At 46.3% G+C, this 23,446-nt stretch overlaps 1 long non-coding RNA gene across 1 annotated transcript; it reads left to right on the forward strand.

Moving 5' to 3' along the window:
- The first annotated feature begins 21,755 nt into the window (after positions 1 to 21,755).
- Positions 21,756 to 22,531, forward strand: LOC139835261 (uncharacterized). The gene is made up of 2 exons (XR_011751046.1): positions 21,756 to 22,009; positions 22,127 to 22,531. It is a non-coding gene; the product is annotated as an uncharacterized lncRNA (long non-coding RNA).
- The last annotated feature ends 915 nt before the right edge of the window (positions 22,532 to 23,446 follow it).

Consider the following 23,446-nt stretch of genomic DNA (forward strand, 5'->3'; position numbering starts at 1 on the left):
ATATAAAATAGTGATGCAAATTGGACGTATCAATCATCACGAGATGTTTCGAAACGACAAGTATTAGTAACGGTGCTACTAAGGATGAACACTTTATTATCTTGATATTTTAGTGAGAGGGATCATCTTATAATGCTACCGTCGCGATCTAAGCAAAATAAGATGCATAAAAAGGATTAACATCACATGCAATTCATATGTGATATGATATGGCCCCTTTGTCTTTGCGCCTTTGATCTTCATCTCCAAAGCATGATCTCCATCATCAACGGGCATGATCTCCATCATCGTCGGCGTAGCGTCAAGGTCAATGGCGCCATCTTCATGATTGTTCTCCCATGTAGCAACTATTACAACTTCTTTGAAATACGACTCAACATGAAATTTAAAGACAACCATAAGGCTCCTGCCGGTTGCCACAATACAATAATGATCATCTCATACATATTCATCATCACATTATGGCCATATCACATCACCAAACCCTGCAAAAACAAGTTAGACGTTCTCTAATTTGGTTTGCATATTTTACGTGGTTTAGGGTTTTCGAGTAAGATCTAATCTACCTACGAACATGAACCACAACGGTGATACTAGTGTTGTCAATAGAAGAGTAAATTGAATCTTCACTATAGTAGGAGAGACAGACACCCGCAAAGCCACTTATGCAATACAAGTTGCATGTCGAGCGTGGAGCAAATCTCATGAACGCGGTCATGTAAAGTTAACCCGAGCCGCTTCATCCCACTATGCCACGAAGATGCAAAGTACTCAAACTAAAGACAACAAAACATCAACTCCCACAAAACAATTGTGTTCTACTCGTGCAACCATCTATGCATAGACACGGCTCTGATACCACTGTAGGGATTCGTAGCATAGAAAAAAAAATTCCTACCGAGAGAACGCAATCCAAGCCAAGATGCAATCTAGAAGACGGTAGCAATGAGGGGATGAACGAGACTAACCCTTGAAGATTTCCAAAGCCTACGAGAGGAGGCTCTCGTTGTTGCAGAAGAAGATCACTTGCCGCTTTCAAAAGCGCGTAGAAGATCTTGATGGTGCCACAATCGGGCAGCACCTCCGTACTCGGTCACACGTTCGGTGTTGATGAAGATGACATCTGACATAGGCATCCCCAATGGGCCTGCCGAAGATAGTACCCGGGGTTTACTGAAGGCCCACGACTCGAAGAATAAGAAGAATCGGAAGCCCAAGTTGTTATTAAGGAAAGCTAGAGTTGTATTAGGAGATAGTATTTGTAATCTTGCGGGATGAGTTGGAAACCCTCCCGGACTCTGTAACTTGTACAATACGAATCCCTCGGCTCCACCTCCTATATAAGGGGGAGTCGAGGGACAAAGATAGCATCGAATCATTGTCTCATAAACCCTAGTTTTCATATCGTCGAGTACTTTTCGGCTGAAACCTTCGAGATCTACTTGCCCTCTACTTCCAACTAAACCCTAGTCTAGGCATTGACAAGTTAATCCCTTGTCAATTGGCGCCGTCTGTGGGAGTTAGAGGCGTCAAGGATCTGATCTCGATGGCACGTTCAAGATCGTCGACTTCATCAACAGCAAGCAACGCGATGGATCGAGGTAAACAGATCGCAACTGGTCCTGTCGATTTTGTTCCTCACCCGCCCTCCCGTTTGGATGCATATGCGTATCTGGAGGAGCCTATGGAGATGTCGTTCGGAAGATTCCACTTTCGCGTCGAGAAAGAGGGAACGTATCGTCTTGAAATTCCGATCTCGTCGGGATTGTCGGCGGTCGATTCCGATTTTTCGAGCTCAACATCGTCAATCGAGTCAGGCGAAGAGGAGACTTCATCGCCACGCTTCATCAGCACCAGGGCAAGCGAAAAGCTCGCCAAGATCTTCAGCGACATGTCCTTCGAGTCATCCGCGGACTCCTATATAAGCGATGACTCGAGCAGTGTTGACAGCTTTAACTTCATCGACAAATCCACTACAGTGGGCAAGGTCTTTACCAATCTTTATGATGGTGTCATCAAACCCAGCACAGATCTGAATACAAAATACCATCAGATTTATGCCATCGGAGAGCCAAGCCGCGATCAGGAGGAAATGTCTGAGGCTTTCGATGATTTGGGAAATCCATACGTCGATCCCTCTGATTTACGACGAGGTCTAGGCAACAAATATGTCGGACCTACGCCTCGTGTCAGGGTTCAACTCCCGCAAGAAGCATGGGATAGAGCCGCAAGAGCTATGGATGGCTCAGAACCAATGGCCACAACAGCCACGCCAGAAGAGTTGCAAGCATATCAATATAGGCTCGCACGAGCTGCGAGGGAATTGGAAAAACAGACAGCTGCTCTGAACAGAAGAAAGGAGGCAGCCTCCGCGTCAAGCAGGCGAAGGGCAGAGCTGAGTCGACAATCTGGAACTTCGGGAGATAGCCACAGGGAAGCTCGGAACAGAGCAAGATCAAGGTTGCAACATATACCTGAAGGAGAAAGAGAGCACTTGGTTCAAAACCTCGACATGTCTTTTATGTCAATAGACACGAGAGGGAATATTATCCCCAAGACACCAGAAGCTGGGTATATGGCGACACAGGCCTTTATCCTTGCATCCAGGCCACCTCCAGGAGATCCAAGGGAGGCACTATACAACATGGCAATGGCAGGAGTCGGAGCCATGGGAACGGCGTTTACATCAACACCTCCCGAAGGAACAGCGAGGCAAAATAGTCCACAACCTGCGGTAGCAGCAGCGGCTCCCGAAGGAACAAGTGGAGCAAGAGACACGGCAACGCAGGCAAGGGTGGACAGAGCACGGCAAAGTAGAAGGGAACATCGGCATTCCCCAGAATTAAACGACGAGGACATGTTCGGTTTGCCATGCTTCACGAGGAGAGTCCGAAAAACTCGAGTCCCGTCAGGGTTTAAATTGCCTGATAACTTCAAAAAATTCGACGGCCTGCAAGATCCAGAGGATTGGCTAGTTGATTACCTCGAGACGGTGAAACTCACAGGAGGAACCAGAGCAACAGCTATGCAAAGCATCCAGGTGCATTTAAGTGGAGCCGCGCGATCTTGGATAAAGAAGCTCCCTCCAGGATCTATCGACAGTTGGGATAGTTTCGAGGACGTGTTCGTCAAGAACTTCCGGTCCACCTGCAAAAAACCCGCATCGCTAGAGGAATTGAGGGCGTGTCGACAAAAGCCAGATGAATCAATGAGAAAATACATCCAAAGGTGGAATATCATTAAAAACTCGGCAGAGAATATATCTGACGAGAGAGCGATAGATGCGTTTGTCGGAGGAATCAGGCGAGGAGATTTTGTCGAGGATTTGGGGAGAACCAATCCAAAGACAGTATCTGCATTAATGGAGATAGCAAACAGATGGGCAGATGGAGAAGATGTTGTTCACAACAAACGGCATAGGTCACCAGAGGAGGACCGCGACCGAAATTATCAAAATAGGCGACGATTTCCTCGGCAGTACTCGGGCTATGATGCTCCTGGGCAAATTTCGGCTGGCTTCCGAGCAAGCGCCGGAGGAAACAACAGAGATGATTATCAGAGGAGCAGCGAGCAGCGAGGTGACAACAGAGATGACTCTCAAAACAACAGGCAAAATACAGGGTCAAGGTTTCAGAGGCCTTTCATGTCTCCCGAGGAGATGATGAACGGGCCGTGTCAGATGCATTTTTATCTCGACAATAACGGAAAAAGATAGTCAGGACACTTGCAAAAGGATTGCCAAAATTTCCAGGCAATGTTAAGGTGGGCAGGGCCCAAAAATCCTCAAGGACCCAGGAGTGAGATTCAGCTGCCACCTCCTCCCGCAATTACGGACGATAATCGACATCAGCTCAGAATTGCGGCAGCACCTGCACCACCGCCTTATGTTGACCCCAATTCCAACGGAGCGGTCTCGATGATTCAGAAAGGCAGGCCATCCAATAGAGCTCAGAAAGTAATCTCGCGACAGGTGTTCATGGCAGAGAAGATGCCTCCACCAACGGTTGAGTATCTAAATTGGTCAGGGCAAGATATTGGATTCACAATAGCGGATCATCCACAGCAAGTTCCTCGACCAGGGCAATCAACACTTATCTTACCAGCAGTAATTGCAGGATTCGAGGTATCTCGAGTGTTCATAGATGGCGGCAACAGTTTAAACCTTATGTATGCAGATACATTAAGGAAGATGAATATATCCCTAGCAAACCTGAAACCAACTGACACGCGATTCCACGGTATTACACCGGAGAAGCCAAGTTATCCGCTGGGGAAGATTAATCTCGACGTCCAGTTTGGGACCCGAGAAAACTACATAGTAGAGAAGCTGGAATTTCAAGTCGTAGATTTCCCATCACAATACCACGCTTTGTTGGGGCGCCCAGCATATGCTAGGTTTATGGTGGTACCACATTATACGTACCTGCTATGGAGGATGCCTGGACCTAAGGGACCAATCACAGTCAAAGGAAGCTTTGCGCTAGCCGATAAGTGTGATAAGGATTTTCATCGACTGTCAGAAACCTTCGGGATGCAAGCAGAGTACATGGCGTCAAGGCTCACAACTGACTATGATGTGTTGCCAGATGTAGGAAGGCCAAATAAAGAGTCAACTTTCAACACTGAGAAAAATTCTAAGGAGGTGCAGATCCACCCGACAGACCCGAAAAGACGACGTCCATTGCAAACGACATGGACCTCGCATAGGAAAGCGCGCTCGTCGAGTTTCTCCGTGAGCACTGGAAAATCTTCGCATGGTGTCCAGCTGACATGCCAGGAGTACCCAGGGAACTTGCCGAGCACCACCTAAACTTGGATCCATTAGCGGGACCAATCAAACAACCTTTGCGGCGTTTTTCGGAGCCAAACCGCAAAGCTATGCTTTCAGAAATCGTTCGACTAAGAGAAGCTGGTTTTATCAAGGAGCTGCATACAGAGGCCACATGGGTGGGAAATCCAGTGTTGGTGCCGAAGAAAAACACTAAAGTCCTTCGCATGTGCGTTGATTTTACGTGTCTGAATAAACATTGTCCAAAGGATCACTTTCCCCTCCTGAGGATCGATCAAATTATCGACTCCACGGCAGGATGTGAACGTCTTTCCTTCCTGCATGCATATTCTGGTTACAACCATATCAGATTAAAAGAAGAAGATGAAGTCAAAACAGCGTTCATCACACCTTATGGTGTGTTTTGCTATAAAACAATGCCTTTTGGTCTGAAAAACGCGGGAGCAACATACGAGAGGATGATGCAGAAGTGCTTAGCAACACAGATTGGGGAAAATGTGCAAGTATACATCGACGATGTCGTCATAACATCAAAAAAGGGGACAACGCTAATCGAGGACCTGAAGGAAACTTTCGACAACCTCGACAAGTTTTGCCTCAAATTGAACCCGACGAAGTGTTCCTTTGGTGTCCCTGCAGGATAACTTCTTGGGTTTCTAGTTTCAGCAAGAGGGATTGAAGCAAATCCCGAAAAAATCCAAGCTATCGTAACAATGAGGAAGCCAACAAAGTTGAAAGAAATACAGCAGCTAACTGGGCGAGTCGCAGCTTTAAGCAGATTCGTTGCCAGGCTGGGAGAAAAAGCGTTACCGTTCTATGCTTTAATCAAGCAAGGAGAGAAATTCCAGTGGAACGAAGAGGCCGATAGAGCCTTCGAGGATTTGAAGCGCACAATTTCGACACCACCAATCTTGGTGGCGCCGAAAGAAAAGGAACCTCTCTTGTTATACATCGCAGCTACACCTCAGGTGGTTAGCACGGCGCTAGTCGTCGAAAGAGAAGAAGAAGGGAAACTCCATGGAGTGCAAAGGCCGGTATATTTTATCAGTGAAGTTTTATCGCCTTCCAAACAGCGGTACCCGCAGTACCAGAAGTTAGCATATGGAGTATTCACGACAGCAAGAAAATTGCGCCACTATTTTTTTGCACACCCGATAATAGTGGTCAATGAAGCACCTCTATCACATATACTGAACAATCCAGAAGCTACAGGGCGTGTCTCCCTTTGGGGAATAGAACTTTCCCCTCGGGACATCACGTATGAAAAAAGAAAAGCAATCAAGTCGCAAATTCTCGCTGCATTTCATTGCAGAGTGGATGGAGCTACAAAATACAGGACCCCCAGATTTATCGAGAACTTGGACCATGAACTTCGATGGATCCAAGAGAGTAGAAGGAGCTGGTGCAGGAGTGATACTCATATCACCTGAAGGCAACAAATTAAAGTATGTCCTACGGATGACGTTCCCAAACGCATCTAACAATGAAGCAGAATATGAAGCTCTTATACACGGGATGAAGATGGCGAAAGCTTGCGGTGTAACTCGACTAAAAATCTTTGGCGACTCACAATTGGTAGCTCAGCAGGTTATGAACCAATGTGATGCAGTCAATGATAGCATGGTGGCATACAAGGAAGTGTACAACGAGCTTGAGAAGCTGTTTGATGGATGCGAAGTAAATCACATCAGTAGGCTGAGAAACGATGAAGCCGATGTTCTTGCAAACATCGGGTCGCAGTGCCTTGCAATCCCGCCAGGTGTGTTTTGGGAAGAGATAGCTGAGAGATCTACAAAGCCAAAGAAGGCGCAGAAGAAGAAGAAGGAGGAGAAAACTTCGGCGCCTCTCAAAGAAGCTCCAGACGAAGAAGAGGACCAGGAGCTGGTGATGATGGTAGAAGTCCCATGGATGCAAGCGTACATATCGTATATCCTAAGGAAAGAAATACCCGACGACCCGGTTGATGCAAGGCGAGTTATTCGACGATCCAAAGCTTTCACAGTGGTCAAAGGGGAGCTATACAAGCGAAGTATTTCGGGCGTGCTGCAAAGGTGCGTTACACCCGAAGAAGGAAGGATAATCTTAAAGGATGTACATGAGGGAATATGTGGTCACCACGCGAGCAGTCGAGCTATTGCGGCCAAGGTTTTTCGGGCTGGATTTTACTGGTTGACAGCGATCGAGGATGCAAAAGAAATAGTACGGACCTGCGACGCGTGCCAGAGATTCGCCGCAAGACCCCACTCTCCAGCAGCAGAGTTGATGCCAATACCATTGTCTTGGCCCTTCGCCCAATGGGGTCTCGATATGGTGGGAAAATTACATAAGGCTTCGCCAGGAGGATACGAGTACATGTTGGTTGCTGTCGATAAATTCACCAAGTGGATAGAAGCAAAACCGATAAATTCACCAGATGCAGCATCAGCAATAAAATTCGTGAAGGGCATCGTTTTTCGATTTGGAGTACCTCACAGCATCGTCACAGACAATGGTAGTAACTTCACATCCAAAGAGTTCAAGGCATACTGCGCAGAAGTAGGCATCAAATTGCACTTCGCGTTAGTTGGGCACCCGCAAACCAACGGTCAAGTCGAGAAAGCAAATGGTATCATCTGCAACGGTATTAAAAAGCGCCTGCTAGGACCGCTTGAAAAGGCTCGACATACCTGGCCAGAAGAATTGCCAAGTGTCTTGTGGAGTATTCGAACAACACCAAACACGGCGACACAAGAAACTCCGTTCTTCTTAGTCCATGGAGCTGAGGCAGTACTACCAATCGAAATAGAGCACGACTCCCCATGAGTCAGAGAGTATGATTAAGAAACCTCAAGAAGAGCTTTGGAGGACGATGTGGACGCACTCGACGAAGCTCGAGATGAAGTACTTTCACGGGTTACCAAGTACCAGCAAGACCTAAAAAACTACCATAGTCGACGATTGCGGCCAAGATCTTTCCAGGTCGGAGATTTGGTCCTATGGCTCAATCAACAAAGTACTGAAAAGCTCGAGTCGCCATGGCTGGGCCCTTACGTCGTCACAGAAGTAACCGAAGGAGGAGCGTACAGGATCAAAGACAAGAAGACAGGGGTTCCCGAGAAAAACCTGTGGGGACCCCGGACTAGCTTCCCGAAATTCCCTGTTATGTATACAGTTCACGATCCCATGATCAGTGCGCCGTGAACACATAACCGAACTGATATCAAATTACACCATCCATTACAAAGCGGAATAAGAAAATTACAACATGGTCACATGACCAATACTCACATAATGGCCTCGAAGGGCTTAACTAAACATCAGAGTAGCAACAACACTTCAGCAGCGCAGTACCCAAGTCATCTGCCGTAACCCTACAGGCAACTGACTGGGAAGACGTTCCTAGATCGCATAGACGTCGTCAACTCCTTCTTCATCCATCGTGTTCCTCCAAGTCTGGCCAAGTAAATAGCCAGGGACAAAGCCGTGAGTACATTTGGAATGGTACTCGCAAACCATCAAGAAGGTACTTTGCAAGAGTGCAAGATAACAAATGCTAATCTAAGATGACAAGAGGGAAGAGCTAATTTCTCCAGTGGAAATAGCATGAAGAAGAGAAGTAGTTTCTCTTGTGGATGTAGCATCCCAACATCACAGTTGAAGGGGACACTAAGAAGATCATATGACATCTCTATATCTTTGTTGAAGAAGATACTTCAAAAGAGTTCCACAACATAAAACACTAGGATGGGGTAACCCAATTTTATTTATCCTTCCCGACCATCTCCATATGGTCAACACATCCTTTCCCGTACCCTTCCGGTACTTCAAAACAAGTTCTTTCCTTTCCTTTGTCAAACAATTTTGTAAAACAAAACTCATCAGGCTAAGCAACAGCCATTCCAACCGTCCATGACCGCGGACACGACTATTCGAATAGATTTGACTCTGCAGAGTTTGCACACTTTCCCCACAAGATCCGCGAGTTCATCATGTGGGAATCATCCCCGCATATCAACTATGCCATGACAAAAACTCGGACATAGCCTTTCGCCTATTCGTCTTAGCACGGGATCCTACCCTATGGAGTATGTACCTCCCCGGCACCGTGGCAGCTCACCTCACTTTGAGCGTGGCTCCACCGCCAAGCCAGGAGACCCATAGTGTCTTCCGGACGGGTCAGCCCCGAAGGCCTCCCGTTATACTATTGTCTCCACCAACGACAATCCGGATTCAGGGGTAACCTTACCCTTATATAGTTGTGCGGTGTCCCATGTTAAGAAGAACAAACTATGAGCTAAGCCCCGTCCCACTCCAGGGTAATGTGGTTGCGCGGGTTAATTGTCACGGGTGAATACTTAGACGCCAAAGTTTTCGAAAACAAGATTTTCTTTCCAACCATCTTTGCCAAGATCCTTTCCTTTCATAAACACACACTTGGGTAAGTCCAACTCACCCAAGGTTTTCAAAAATTCTTTTCAACAAGGTATTTTTCCAAGGGGGTTCCCAACCTATAGTTTCATGTAAGAACTAAGAGACAACAATGGCGTGATGCTAGCCATCATACCACTAAGGAGATGATAATTGAGGTGTCAAGGGGATCATACATACTTAGGATAAGCATGCATAGGGACATCATAAATAGCATGATTCAACAAGGGTCATGATGTTAATCATCATACCACTAAGAAGATGATAATATAGGTGGTCAAGGGGGCATACCTGCTTAGAGTAAGCATGCATAAGATCAACAAGGGGTTCAACACACTCGAGAGTAAGTATGTATAACAGCAACAAGGGGTTCACAAACTTGGGAGTAAGTATGCATGGCATCAACAAGGGGTTTAAGATACGACAAGGGCATGATGCTAACCACCATACCACTATGGGGTGCAAAAAGGGTGTCAAGAGGTCGACACACACAGGAAAAGTGGGCGTACCCATCACACTTAGAGGGGTACACCAAGAACATGATGATGAAGACCACCATTTCACTAAAGGGGGTTGTAGGTGAGGTGTCAAAGAGAATAAACATGCTCATTGTGAGCATGCTCCATCAACATAAGTAGAAACAACACAAGATGGATCGAGAGACAAGAATAACAACAAAGTAACCACAATATGTGATTAAACATTCAGAGATCAAGAGATGGCTTGCCTTGGCTTATTTGTCCCTGTACTTCTTCAACTCCATCAATATAAGAATTCCAACAATATAAATAATCTTCTCATCCGATTCCACTTCTTCTTCTTCTCCGGAATTGTTCGCATCTATCGCCGAAAAATATAAAAGGAACACAATCAATCACATTGCATCAACAAGACAACATTCAACAATCAACAACTAACCATGCAGCCAAGGTATAACATACTAAAGACCTATAGACACCACAAAACAATTTTAAGAGTTTTAATTTAGAAAACCCCATTTAATTACCTAGTAAAGGTATGAGTGCATCACAACTTAGCAATTGCCTCTCTCGGTTATCACCATGGTATAAACCAAATATCCCCTGGTAGATAACATCATAAAGATGACAAGTGCATTAGTTTGGCAACAAAAACATTCACATTATAATTTGAAACATTTTTGGAAAAGCGGGCAATCATTCTCCCTATTTTAAGAAGCTTACATAACACTACACAAGAATAGGAGCAAATGATATGCCCCACCATTTGAAGACTTAAGCAAAACAAAAGAGCTAAAGTTAAATTGCAGAGGTTTTGTTTTGCAAGCATAAAACAAAGGTTGCCCATCTCTACTAAAAAGAGTTGGTCAAGGGTTTTAAATAAACCGAAAAGTTTTGCTTCAATAATGCATGTCACACATAAACATTACTAACAGCAACAAATATGTATTAACAGAGACTAATAATATTTTTCCTATATAGCCAGTACTAATACAAGACTAACCCAATTGGAATCACCCAAAAATATTAAACCTACAATTTTAGGAATTTCTTTGAATCTGACTGTACAGAAAACAAGATCTGTAAGCCATAAATCGTAGAAAAATCCTAAAAATATGAGGCTACTTGCATTTGAAAGGTAATTAAACAGAGATGCAAACACAATTGGATTTGGGTTCAAATTATTTCTGAAACTCTCACAAATGGATTGACAAGTTTACTGCATGTTTTCACCATTTGCTTTAACTATGGAGTTGCAGAACAGATAAAGGTTTGAAACTTGTTGGAGATGATTAAGAAAACATTCAGTAATCCTACAGAATTGGAATCACTCAATTAGGTTCAAAAATGGATTTTTGATGAATTAAAAGCTAACAGCCATGTCTGCAGAACACACAGAATAAGTTTAATTCACCACAAATCGTACACAACTCATAAAAATATGAGGTCAGCTGCATCTGAAAGGTATTGAAAAGGTGGTTCTTACCCAACTGGTTTAATTCAAAAATTCGTTTCCAAGCTCCTGGTTTAATTCGACAAAGTCAGATCTGACCAGATCTTGATCTGTCAACCATTTTAGTTTCAGGAGGTCAATTGCAGTGAAACCGACGCCAAAAAGGAAGGTACTGAAGAGGGCTTTCACCCACAGTTGAGTTTGCTCAAAAAGGTTTGGTAAAACGGGATAAATCTAACAAACAGTGATTCTGCATGTTTACAGAACTTTATTTACCATGCAAACTCCGTAAAGAATTTGAGGATGAGACCAGCGCCAAGTTGTAGATCTTTTCAATACCTATCTTTGGAACTTTGAATCACTCGATTTGGATCTGCACACAGGATTTGACGGATTTTACAAGTTCGTACCAGAATCTGAAACAGCAAGATAGCAGAAATTACTGCAAGGTTTTGGACGAACTTTGCTCAAGAACTTCAGATCTGAGGATAGCTCAACCTTCTCCATACTTGGACCAATATGCACCTGCATCAAGATCCAATCTAGTGAGAGGAGAAAGGAGAAAGTGAGCTGGACTCATCAAAGATTAGGGGAGAAGAGAGTGAGAGGGAAGCTCTCACTGGTGGAAAAACAGGCTTCCGGGAAGCCCCATAAGTCGCGAAGGTAAAGGAACCGCGACTAATGGTACCTTTAGTCGCGGTTCGTGTGGCGAACCGCGACCAAAGGCCTGGGCCCAGGGCGCACGGTGGCCAGCTGGTGCACGTGGGGGGCTTTAGTCGCGGTTGGCCAGGCCAACCGCGACTAAAGGTGCCCGAAGGCCTTTAGTCGCGGTTGGCCAGGCCAACCGGGACTAAAGCCCCTCCCCTATATATACCCATCCAGCAGCCAACACTTAGCCATTTGGTGCCATTCTCTTCACAAGCTTCACAAGTGGGTGTTAGGTTTGCTTTTGGTTCCTCTTATGCACATAAGGTGTTTGATGAAATGCCCCAAGAGCATGAAACAAACATGATATGAAGTGTTGGAGCCACACTTGAGCTTTCTCATTTATTTTTTCCTCCTCGATCGCGGTTAGCAACTTGAACCTTTGATGTGTCGTTGATAAAATGTGCATGTGTGTGTAGTTCATTGTTTAATTTATATTGTTTGTAGCTAGTTAGTTTAACAAATGCATAATGGTTAATTATATATTTTATATTATAATAATGCAGATGAATCGACAATGGATGTACGGTAACCGACTCTCCGGCGAGTTCAGTGCGGGTTTGAAAGATTTCCTCGTAGTGGCCAATGCGAACAAGCAGGGGGGTTTTGTTATCTGTCCATGTGTTAAATGTAAGAATCAGAAGGGTTACTCTTCCTCAAGAGATGTTCACATGCACCTGCTTCGGCACGGTTTCATGCCAAGCTATAATTGTTGGACCAAGCATGGAGAAAGAGGGGTTATAATGGAAGAAGATGAAGAAGGGGATGATTTCATCGATGAAAGCTATCTTGCTCATTTCGGTGATACTTTCATGGAGGATGCTGAAGGTGAAGGGGAAGGTGAAGGGGAAGGTGAAGAAGAGGCACGTGATGATCCCGTTGATGATCTTGGTCGGACCATTGCTGATGCACGGAGACGCTGCGAAACTGAAAAAGAGAGGGAGAATTTGGATCGCATGTTAGAGGATCACAGGAAGGCGCTGTACCCCGGATGCGATGATGGTCTGAAAAAGCTGGGCTGCACTGGATTTGCTGAGATGGAAGGCACAGCCAGGTGTAGCTGACTCGGCATTTGAAAACTTGCTGAAAATGTTGAAGAATATGTTTCCAAAGAATAACGAGTTGCCCGCCACTACGTACGAAGCAAAGAAGGTTGTCTGCCCTCTAGGTTTAGAGGTTCTGAAGATACATGCATGCATCAACGACTGCATCCTCTACCGCGGTGAATACGAGAATTTGAATGAATGCCCGGTATGCACTGCATTGCGTTATAAGATCGAGAGGCGATGACCCTGGTGACGATGTTGAGGGCCGAAACCCAGGAAGAGGGTTCCCGCCAAGGTGATGTGGTATGCTCCTATAATACCACGGTTGAAACGTCTGTTCAGGAACAAAGAGCATGCCAAGTTGTTGCGATGGCACAAAGAGGACCGTAAGTCGGACGGGGAGTTGAGACACCCCGCAGATGGAACGCAATGGAGAAAGATCGACGAGAGAGTTCAAAGATTTTGCAGCTGACGCAAGGAACATAAGATTTGGTCTAAGTACGGATGGCATGAATCCTTTTGGCGAGCAGAGCTCCAGCCATAGTACCTGGCCCGTGACTCTATGCATCTACAACCTTCCTCCTTGGTTGTGCATGAAGCGGAAGTTCATTATGATGCCGGTGCTCATCCAAGGTCCGAAGCAACCCGGCAACGGCATCGATGTGTACCTAAGGCCATTAGTTGATGAACTTTTACAGCTGTGGGGCAGACCTGGTGTCCGTGTGTGGGATGAGCACAAAGAAGAGGAATTTGACCTACGAGCGTTGCTTTTCGTAACCATCAACGATTGGCCTGCTCTTAGTAACCTTTCGGGACTGTCAAATAAGGGATACAATGCATGCACGCACCGCTTACATGAGACTGAAAGTGTACATTTGCCAAATTGTAAGAAGAACGTGTACCTTGGGCATCGTCGATTTCTTCCGAAAGGTCATCCAAGAAGAAAGAAAGGCAAGCATTACAACGGCAAGGCAGATCACCGGCCGAAGCTGCGGAACACACCAGTGCCGAGGTATTTGATATGGTCAAGGGTTTGAAAGTCATCTTTGGAAAGGGTCCTGGCGGACAATCAGTTCCGAAGGGAGCCGACGGGCACGTAGCCATGTGGAAGAAGAAATCTATATTCTGGGAGCTAGAATATTGGAAAGTCCTAGAAGTCCGCTCTGCAATCGACGTGATGCACGTTACGAAGAATATTTGCGTGAACATCCTAAGCTTCTTGGGCGTGTATGGGAAGTCAAATGATACAAAGGAAGCACGGCAGGACCAGCAAAGTTTGAAAGACCACGATGACCGGCATCCGGAACGGTTTCAAGGTCGTGCCGCCTACGCTCGACCAAAGAAGAGAAGGTCATCTTTTTTGAATGCCTCGAGCGAGATGAAGGTCCCGTCAGGATTCTCGTCCAATATAAAGGGAATAATAAACATGGCGGAGAAAAAGTTCCAAAACCTGAAGTCTCACGACCGCCACGTGATTATGACGCAATTGCTTCCGATTGCTTTGAGGGGGCTCTGCCGGAAAATGTTCGAGTAGCCATTGTGAAGCTATGTGCATTCCTCAATGCAATCTCTCGAAGGTAATCAATCCAGAAGTTCTACCACGGTTACGAACGATGTGATCCAATGTCTTGTCGAGTTTCGAGTTGGTGTTCCCGCCATCCTTCTTCAATATTATGACGCACCTCCTGGTTCACCTAGTCGATGAGATTTCCATTCTCGGTCCCGTATTTCTACACAATATGTTCCCCTTCGAGAGGTTCATGGGAGTATTAAAGAAATATGTTCGTAACCGTGCTAGGCCGTAAGGAAGCATCGCCAAGGGCTATGGAAATGAGGAGGTAATTGAGTTTTGTGTTGACTTTGTTCCTGACCTTAAGCCGATTGGTCTTCCTCAATCGCGGCACGAGGGGAGACTAAGTGAAAAAGGCACGATCGGAAGGAAATCAATGATATGTATGGACGGCCATTCTCTAACTGAAGCACACCACACGATTCGACCAATTCCAGCTTGGTGGCTCCGTACTTTGAGAAACACAAGAATATTTTATGCTCGGACAACCACAGGAAGCCCGAATCCTGGATTAGGAAGGCCCACATGGAGACTTTCGGCAGTTGGTTGAGAAAACATTTAATGAGTGACAATAAGGTTGTAGATCAATTGTACATGTTGGCCAAGACACCATCTTCGACTATAACGACTTTCCAAGGGTACGAGATAAATGAGAATACATTTTACACGATCGCCCAAGATAAAAAGAGCACCAACCAAAACAGTGGTGTCCGCTTTGATGCAAGAACCGAGAATGGGCAAAATGTCACATATTATGGTTACATAGAGGAGATATGGGAACTTGACTATGGACCCTCCTTTAGGGTCCCTTTGTTCCGGTGCAAATGGTTCAAGCTAACAGGAGGTGGGGTAAAGGTGGACCAGCAATACGGAATGACAATGGTGGATTTCAACAATCTTGGTTATCTTGACGAACCATTCGTCCTAGCGAAAGATGTCGCTCAGGTTTTCTATGTGAAGGACATGAGTAGCAAACCGAGGAAACGGAAAGAGAAGAAAATGATCCGTACATCTGGCGATGATCCACAGCGCCACATTGTTCTTTCCGGGTAATGAACCCTCGTGGGAGTGGAGGACAAGCCAGACATGTCGTAAGATTATAATATGTTTGCTGAAATTCCGCCCTTCAAAGTGAACACCGACCCAAGCATTAAGTTAAATGATGAGGATGCTCCATGGATACGGCACAATCGTCGGCAAGCGGGGACACAAGGGAAGAAATGATGTGTAATAATTTATTGTACCAAACTTTGTTGAATGAATCATGTGAATTATATTACCCGTGATGTGTTTGGTGTCCATTTTCGAATGATTCAATTGACTCGAGATAGCACTGATGATACATGAAATTTGGAGTGACTAAGTCATACTCCTGCATACATGAAATTTGGAGTGACTAAGTCATACTCCTGCATATAGGAAATTTGGAGTGACTAAGTCATACTCCTGCATACATGAAATTTGGAGTGATTTAGTCATACTCCTGCCTAGGCGTATAATATGCATACTCGTAGTCTTCATAGCCGCCGCCGTTGTACGGGTAGTCGTCGCCTTCTAAGTTGCCGGCGTCGTCGTCGTCTTGTCGTCGGCTCGTCGGGCGGCGCTCGTGGCTCGAATCGAGGGTAGCGCAGCGGGGGATATCGCCGGCCGTGATGTAGTCCATGACGCTCTGCAGAGTCCGGCCGTACCACCATAGCCGACGGCCGGCCTCGTGGAAGTTTCCGGGAGGCGACCGTCCTCCTCATACCCGGCGAGCGCCCTCTCACGCCGATTGATGAAGAAGGCGTCCCAAGTATGCTGGTTATCGGGATGCCGCCGGGGATTCATCCGCTGCTCCGGCGTGAGGTCGAGGTAGTAGTGGTTCGTGATGGCCGCCGGCGCGCAGCACTCGAGGGACGGGAGGGACCGGCACGCCGCCGGCGCTTAGGCTCCGGCCGAGGACGCGGTAGCCCGGAGGGCAAGGGTAGTTCGAGGCGCAAAGCTCCTCCACCTGCTGGTAGGTTAGAGTGGGTGCGGTGGAAGCCATGAGAGAGAGAGATTGTAGAGATGTGATGCTGGCCAAGCCGGGCTACCTATATGTAGTGACAAATGGCGGGAAAAATGGGAGCGGGAAGACAGGAGGCGGGAAGAAAGAGGCGGGGAGAAAGTGGCGGGAAGAAATTGGCGGGAAAAAATTGGCGGGAAGAAAGAGGCCGGAAGAAATTGGCGGGAAACAATTAGCGGGAAGAAAGAGGCGGGAAGACAGGGAAGAAATGGCGGGAAGACGAGGAGGGAAGAGGGGGTCGGCGGAAAGAGGCGGGAAGAGGGGGCTAACGAACTTTTGAATTGAATTAGTTTTATTTTTATGAATTTTTGATAATTTGTATTTTTAAATTTTTGAATTGAATTATTTTTATTTTTCTAAATTTTTTGATATATTATATGTATTTTTAACATATTGAATTGAATTAGTTTTATTTTTCTTAATTTTTTGATATATTATTTGTATTTTTAACATATTGAAATGAATTAGTTTTATTTTTCTGATTTTTTTGATATATAATTTGTATTTTTAAAATTTTGAATTGAATTAGTTTTATTTTTCTGATTTTTTTGATATATTATTTGTATTTTTAAGAATTTGAATTGAATTAGTTTTATTTTTCTGATTTTTTTGATATATTATTTGTATTTTTAAGAATTTGAATTGAATTAGTTTTATTTTTCTGATTTTTTTGATATATTATTTGTATTTTTAAGAATTTGAATTGAATTAGTTTTATTTTTCTAATTTTTTTGATATATTATTTGTATTTTTAAGAATTTGAATTGAATTAGTTTTATTTTTAACAGTTTGAAAAAGAAAAGTAATTTGAAAAAGAAAAGTAATTTGAAAAAGAAAAGTAATTTGAAAAAGAAAAGTAATTTGAAAAAATACCTTTAGTCGCGGTTGGCCGCCCCACCCGCGACTAAAGGGTATTTTTCCGCGGGAAACGAAAACCCGGCGAAAATACCCTTTAGTCGCGGTTGGGGTGGCAAACCGCGACTAAAGGTACCCCTTTAGTCGCGGTTTGCCACCCCAACCGCGACTAAAGGGGGTCCTATATATATCGGCGCCACGAACGGCCGCGCCGATTCTTCTTCTTCCTCTCATTTTCGCCGCGCGCCGATTCTCCGTCGCCTCGCAGAGCCGCGCCGTCCTCGCCGTCCTCGCCGTACCTCGCCGCCGTATTGCGCCGTCGTCGCCGTACCTCGCCGCCGTACCGTCGCCGCGCCCCCGTCGCGCCCTCGCCGTACGTGCCGCGCCCGGTCTTCCGCCGTGTAGTACAACCGCCACCGCGCGCGCCCGGCCTCGAGTCCGTAGAGGGGCGCCGCCGCCGCGCGTAGTGGGGCGCCGCCGCCGCCGCAGAGGGTGCCGCCGCCGCCACCGCGCCCTCGAGTCCCACAAGAGAGAGGCGCGCGCCGCGTCGCCGGGAGAGATCGAGAGAGTTCGAGGGAGAGAAGGCCGGGGCCGCGGGCCGTTTTTTTTTTTTTTTTTTTTATTGTTAATTTTTAAACAAAAAAAAACAAAAAATTTTCTTAAAAAAGATTGTGTAAAAAAAGAACTACAATTTGACTTAAAAAAACTAAAAATCGACTTAAAAATTTTGTCTCAAAATAAACTAAAAATTGACTTAAAATTTTGACTTAAAAAAGATTGTGTCGGCACCGTACCGTCGTCCCCAAAAGATTTCGTCTCAAAATAAACTAAAAATTTTGACTTAAAAAAGATTTTGACTTAAAAAAGATTGACTCAAAAGAACTACAATTTTGACTTAAAAAATTCCCCGTACCGTCGTCCTTCTCCCCACCGACGGCGCCCACCTCGGCATGGGAACGCGCTGCCGCGGTGACTAGCTACCACCGCGCGTATACGGAGGGGGCCGACAGCGCTCGTCTCCCCCTCCGTATACGCGCGGGGTGTTTTTTGGGCTGGCGGGGGGGCGGCGCGGGTGTTGTGTGGTCGGCACCGCCACCGCCCTTTCGCCACCGGTTCGCCACCGCCACCGGTCTCTCGGCCACGCGGTCACTGCGAGGTCGATCGTCCGCATATAACACGCGTCCCCCCTCTCGCCTCCCTCGTCGCCCTCTCTCTTTATATGTAGAAGAGATGTGATAATGCTGGCATATACACAATTAATTTATTTTGACTACATGTTTTCAGGACTGACATATGGCGGACGATAGAGCTGACCCGATTCTGGACAACTATGATCCGGACGCTGAAGACCATATGTTCGGCATCATAAAAGGCGATATTCCATTTGTGCCGACCGGAGAAGAAGAAGATGATATCTCTTCTTATCTGAACCTTGAGGGTGAAGATGAAGGGCATGGTCAGCAAGATGGTGCCGAAGGAACGTCGATAAACGACGATCTTCAATTGGAAGTAGCAACCACCTCCGGCGCCGAGGTATATATATATACATATTGAGCGTCTGGTGATACAACTAACTGATTTGAATAAATGTGTGTGTACTAACGCGCGCGACTCTCTTTCTTATTTTAGCCCTCGGCCGGATCGTCGAAAAAATCGAGTACGTCGTCAAAGCGTGGCGCAACCAAGACGATGAAACCAGGAGAAACATGCACCATCGATGTTGTCGACGAAGCAACCGGCAGGCCGCTGGAGCCCAGCAAGAACGCCACCAAGTTTGTCAGCCAATGCGGAGCCGTTGTTAGAGACAACGTCTCGATCACCCGCCAGGAGTGGAATGAGCCAAAGAAGGCACGTGTTGGTTTCACTTTTGTCGATAAGAGAGAAAAAAAAGATTGCTTCAACAAGCTTATGGAACATTTCGTTCTACCTCCGGAATACCGCAAATACGATGAGGAGGGTAACAAGATTGCGGAAAACAAGAAGAGGCGCAAGCTAGTCAAACAGTTCGCTCTTTCTAGGATGGCCAACGCATTCCGAAAATACAAGCAAAATCTAGCCCATGACTTTGTCAACCAGGGCAAGACTCCGGATTTCAAAGGACAATATGAGAAACTGCAACATGATTGGCCAGAATTTGTGAAGCAAAAGAAATCGGAGCAGTTCCTTGAACTATCGAAAAAAAATAAGGAAAATGCGGCCAAGAAGGAGTACAATCATAAAATGGGGCCAGGAGGGTATCGCTTTTGGCAGCCTAAGTGGGAGAAGATGGAGAACGAGCTGAGGGCACGAGGAATCCGTCCAGGTACGGAGGGATGGGACCCAAGGGCCAAAAGCTGGTGGTACGGGCATGGGGGATCGCTGAACCCGGAGACAGGGGAGTGTGTTTATCAGGGCAAAATAATTACACCCACCCAAAAGCTTATTGAGGCAATGAGGGAGGCTCAAGAGGGGAGGATCAGGTTCAACAGAGAGAACGACGCCCTGACAAAAGCCCTCGGGAATCCTGAACACGGAGGACGTATACGAGGCATGGGGCCCATTCCGTGGAAAATAGGGTTCCCCGTAACGATGACCCGTACGGTTACGAAGCCGTAAGAGAAAGATGGATCGGGATGCAGATGTTGTGGCGAAGTTGGTAACGGAAATGGATGTGATGAAGAAAACCGTGAGTGTACTAGTCGCGAAAGAGATGCAGCTCGGGCGCGACATGTGAAGATCATCCAATGGATCTCGGAAGCCAGCAGCGGAGAAGAAGCAGCGTGGCTTCCACGGAGGCCTCACCGGCTGGTGCACCGACGATAGAAATTACTGCACCGGAGCCTCTGGTGGTCGAAATTACTGCACCGGAGCCTCCTCGCTACCCCGTGGACGATATAAAGGAGATGAAAGCATGTCATCTGTATTATCCTATTGGGAACATGTCCATGAAGGTAGCCATCGGCAGTGCTTTACCACCTGGAGCACTCCACCACAACAACCCCATTCAAGATGGCTATGCTCGTGTCACGGTGGAGGAGATAGTCCAAGGGTTTGAGGACCTGGACATTGACATTGCTACACTGAAGGGGTGAAAAGACTTGGAGATGTCAAGCGCCGATTCATTCTATGGCGTAAGAAATTTATCAAGTTTCCAGGCGAGGCGCCAACAAGTCCACCCCCGTACGGTGGTGGTGGTGGCGGTGGCGGTGACGGTGGCGGTGGCGGTGACGGTGGCGGTGGCGGTGACGGTGGCAGTGGTGCTTCACCTAATACACCTCATTCACGTCAGCCGACGCCGCCCCCCAGTCCTCATCCGGCGGGTGATCAGACACCGGTACCGCCCCCCAATCCACCTCCGGCGAAGAAGCAGAAGCAGTCCTGGGTTATTAACCCGGACCCTTACGTACCTAAGAAAACAAAGGTACCGGAGGTATCACTGAAGCCTCTCCCCAGGAGGTCTTGGGAAAGTAGTGCCGAGGAAGTCGAGGCGGGCGCGGCTGCTGATTTAGAGAAATGGAAGGCGGGCGTCAAGAAGAAAATAGAGGCGAGCCCAAGCCAGTATATTCTGACAAGGAAAAGCAGTGGGCTAAGTCATTTTTGAACACACCGTCCCAAGCCGCGAAGAATCTGCCTGACGACTATTTACGTGAACTTCGTAGGCAAGCACTCGCGTTCAAGAACAGGAAAGAGTTGGCGGAGAAGAAAGCCTTGAAGGACGAGGCCGAGTCAAAATTAGAAAGGGGGAAAGAAGTTGCCCAGCTCGGGGAACAAAGTAAACAATCGATCGCCCCGCTCATAGTGCAAGCCGCCGATCCGGATGCCCCGATATCATAGCAGCTGCGGCTGACATGGATTGACCGTAACGAGTGCCAGAGAACAAGCGGCCGAGTTAGGTATCACTCTTCGTGCATTGCTAGGCCTTGATGAGGCGCCAATGAAGGACGTAGTATTTACATATGTGAAGAATGGCCCTCTCGTCGAGCCTGCGCAGAAGAGGATCTACCTCGACAAATGCTAGGTCTGCTAAATTGGTACAAGGGTTACATAAAACATAAAAACGCCAAAGAGTATATCTATGCGGAAGTTAGATATGAGCATCACTTCAAACATTACTGGGTACAAATTCCTCTGAGTGAATTGTTCCAGCTGTTCAATCTTAGCGACCTCGACAAATCTATCATCGGTTGCTACGTTACGTAAGTGATTTATTAATTTCTACCCCATCTCGTTCATTGCCGGCCTGCACTATATATATATATATATATATTGTCCTAACTATCTTGTTGTGTACGCTATATATTATGCAGAATGAAGAAGCGGGAAATGCGAATAAGGAACATCCATGATGTTGGGTTCATTGACCCACACATCGTTAATTCATATGTGTTAGAACACCACCCCGACGTGGAGGATGACCTGTGGCGGTTTATTAGAAAACAGCAACAGAAAAGTGATATTCTATTTCCTTACCATTTTGGGTGAGTGTTTCTGTCTTGAGCACATTCTCTTTTGTTTATGGTATGTGGCTAATCGATGAGTTATGCATGACTGTGCATGTATCGTGTCCGCAGGTTCCACTGGATTCTTATGGTAATTAAAGTTCAGACCTCCTCAGTTCTCGTCCACGACTCTCTGAATATGGATCCGGCGATTTGGGGCGACATGAGAAAAATGATGCAAAAGTAATTATTTTCATTCATTTGCGCTCTATATCGATCGGCCTATTTCGTTCATCATTTCCTAATATCAAGTAACTAATTAATAACTCTCTTGTTTATTTAATTTTCTTTGCCTCGTAGGGTTTGGAGACGGTTCGTAGATACCAAGGTCGGTGAATTCAAAAAGGAGCTACATTTTAAAATGGCAGTGCGGACGACTGGGGATATTCAGCCACCGGGGACCAATCTATGTGGATACTATGTTTGTGAGAGGATCCGGAGATACTGCAATGAGCGGGACCAGACGTGTGAGAACAACATCCTGAGGAATAACCTCCGGAAGACGCTTAGTCCAGAAGCTCGCTTCCGACCACTTCAAGAGGAACTAGCTGGATGGTTGGCGAGGGAAGTCATCGATCCTAGAGGAGAACACTATTACGATGACGTAGAACTTTATATGCACCAGAATTTGTAACTAACTTGTTCAAAATTGTATATGGTCATCCGATATTGAAAATATATTGTATATGGTCATCCGATATTGAATATATATTGTATATTCCTCTTGAATTCTTTTTGGTTCTAATTTCAAATTTGTTTGAAATTGTATATTCATATGCATGTATGTATACAGTACCGTAGAATATGTGAAACTCCTTCAAAATTAAAACCCAAAAGAAATAAAACAATACAAATTAAAAAGAAACCAGATTTAGGGGGAGGGGGGCTAAAACCCTAAACCCTGCGGAGGCCTTTAGTCGCGGTTGGCCAGAAGAACCGCGACTAAAGGTCCTCCGCCCTGGCGCTCGCCTGCGGCCCACGTGGACGGGCCTTTAGTCGCGGTTCGTAAGGAACCGCGACTAAAGGGGGGGCCTTTAGTCGCGCTGCTTTGGTCGCGGTTGCGCCACCGCGACTAATGGCAGTTGCCAACCGCGACCAAAGCCCTTTTTTCCACCAGTGTCTCATGGTGAGGGGAAGCTTGAGGGAGGAAGGGAGCTGCGGTTTGGTGTGCTCTCAGGGCCATTGCCGGCCATGGAGCCTTGGTGGAGCTTCAGCTCGTGGGGAAGAGGTAGGGGAAGGGTGTGAGAGAGTGGAGGAAGGAGTGGAGTGTCCAAAAATGAGAAGCAAAGGATGGGGAGGTGGCCGGCCAAGCCCCTTTTATAGAGGGAGAGGGGTGGCTGCCTCCTCTTTGATTGGTGGAGATGGGTGGCTGGCTTGGGGAAGGGAAAATTGACCCAAGCTGAAATTATTAGTGGCATTGGGAAGAGACAAAGAAAAGAGAGGTTTCCCAAGGTGGAGTAATTGTGTGAGGGAGAGAGATGGAGAGGTATGATGCACATGTGTGCCATGGCATAGCATGGCCGGCGCCCACCTTTGTGTCATGCAAAAATGAGTCAACAAAGGAAGCTTTCACCATGCATGTTGATCAAGATGGTGCCACATGATTCTTTGCCAAGATGG

The sequence above is a fragment of the Lolium perenne genome, chromosome 2 (assembly GCF_019359855.2).
Source record: "Lolium perenne isolate Kyuss_39 chromosome 2, Kyuss_2.0, whole genome shotgun sequence".
In the NCBI taxonomy this organism is placed as follows: Eukaryota; Viridiplantae; Streptophyta; class Magnoliopsida; order Poales; family Poaceae; genus Lolium; species Lolium perenne.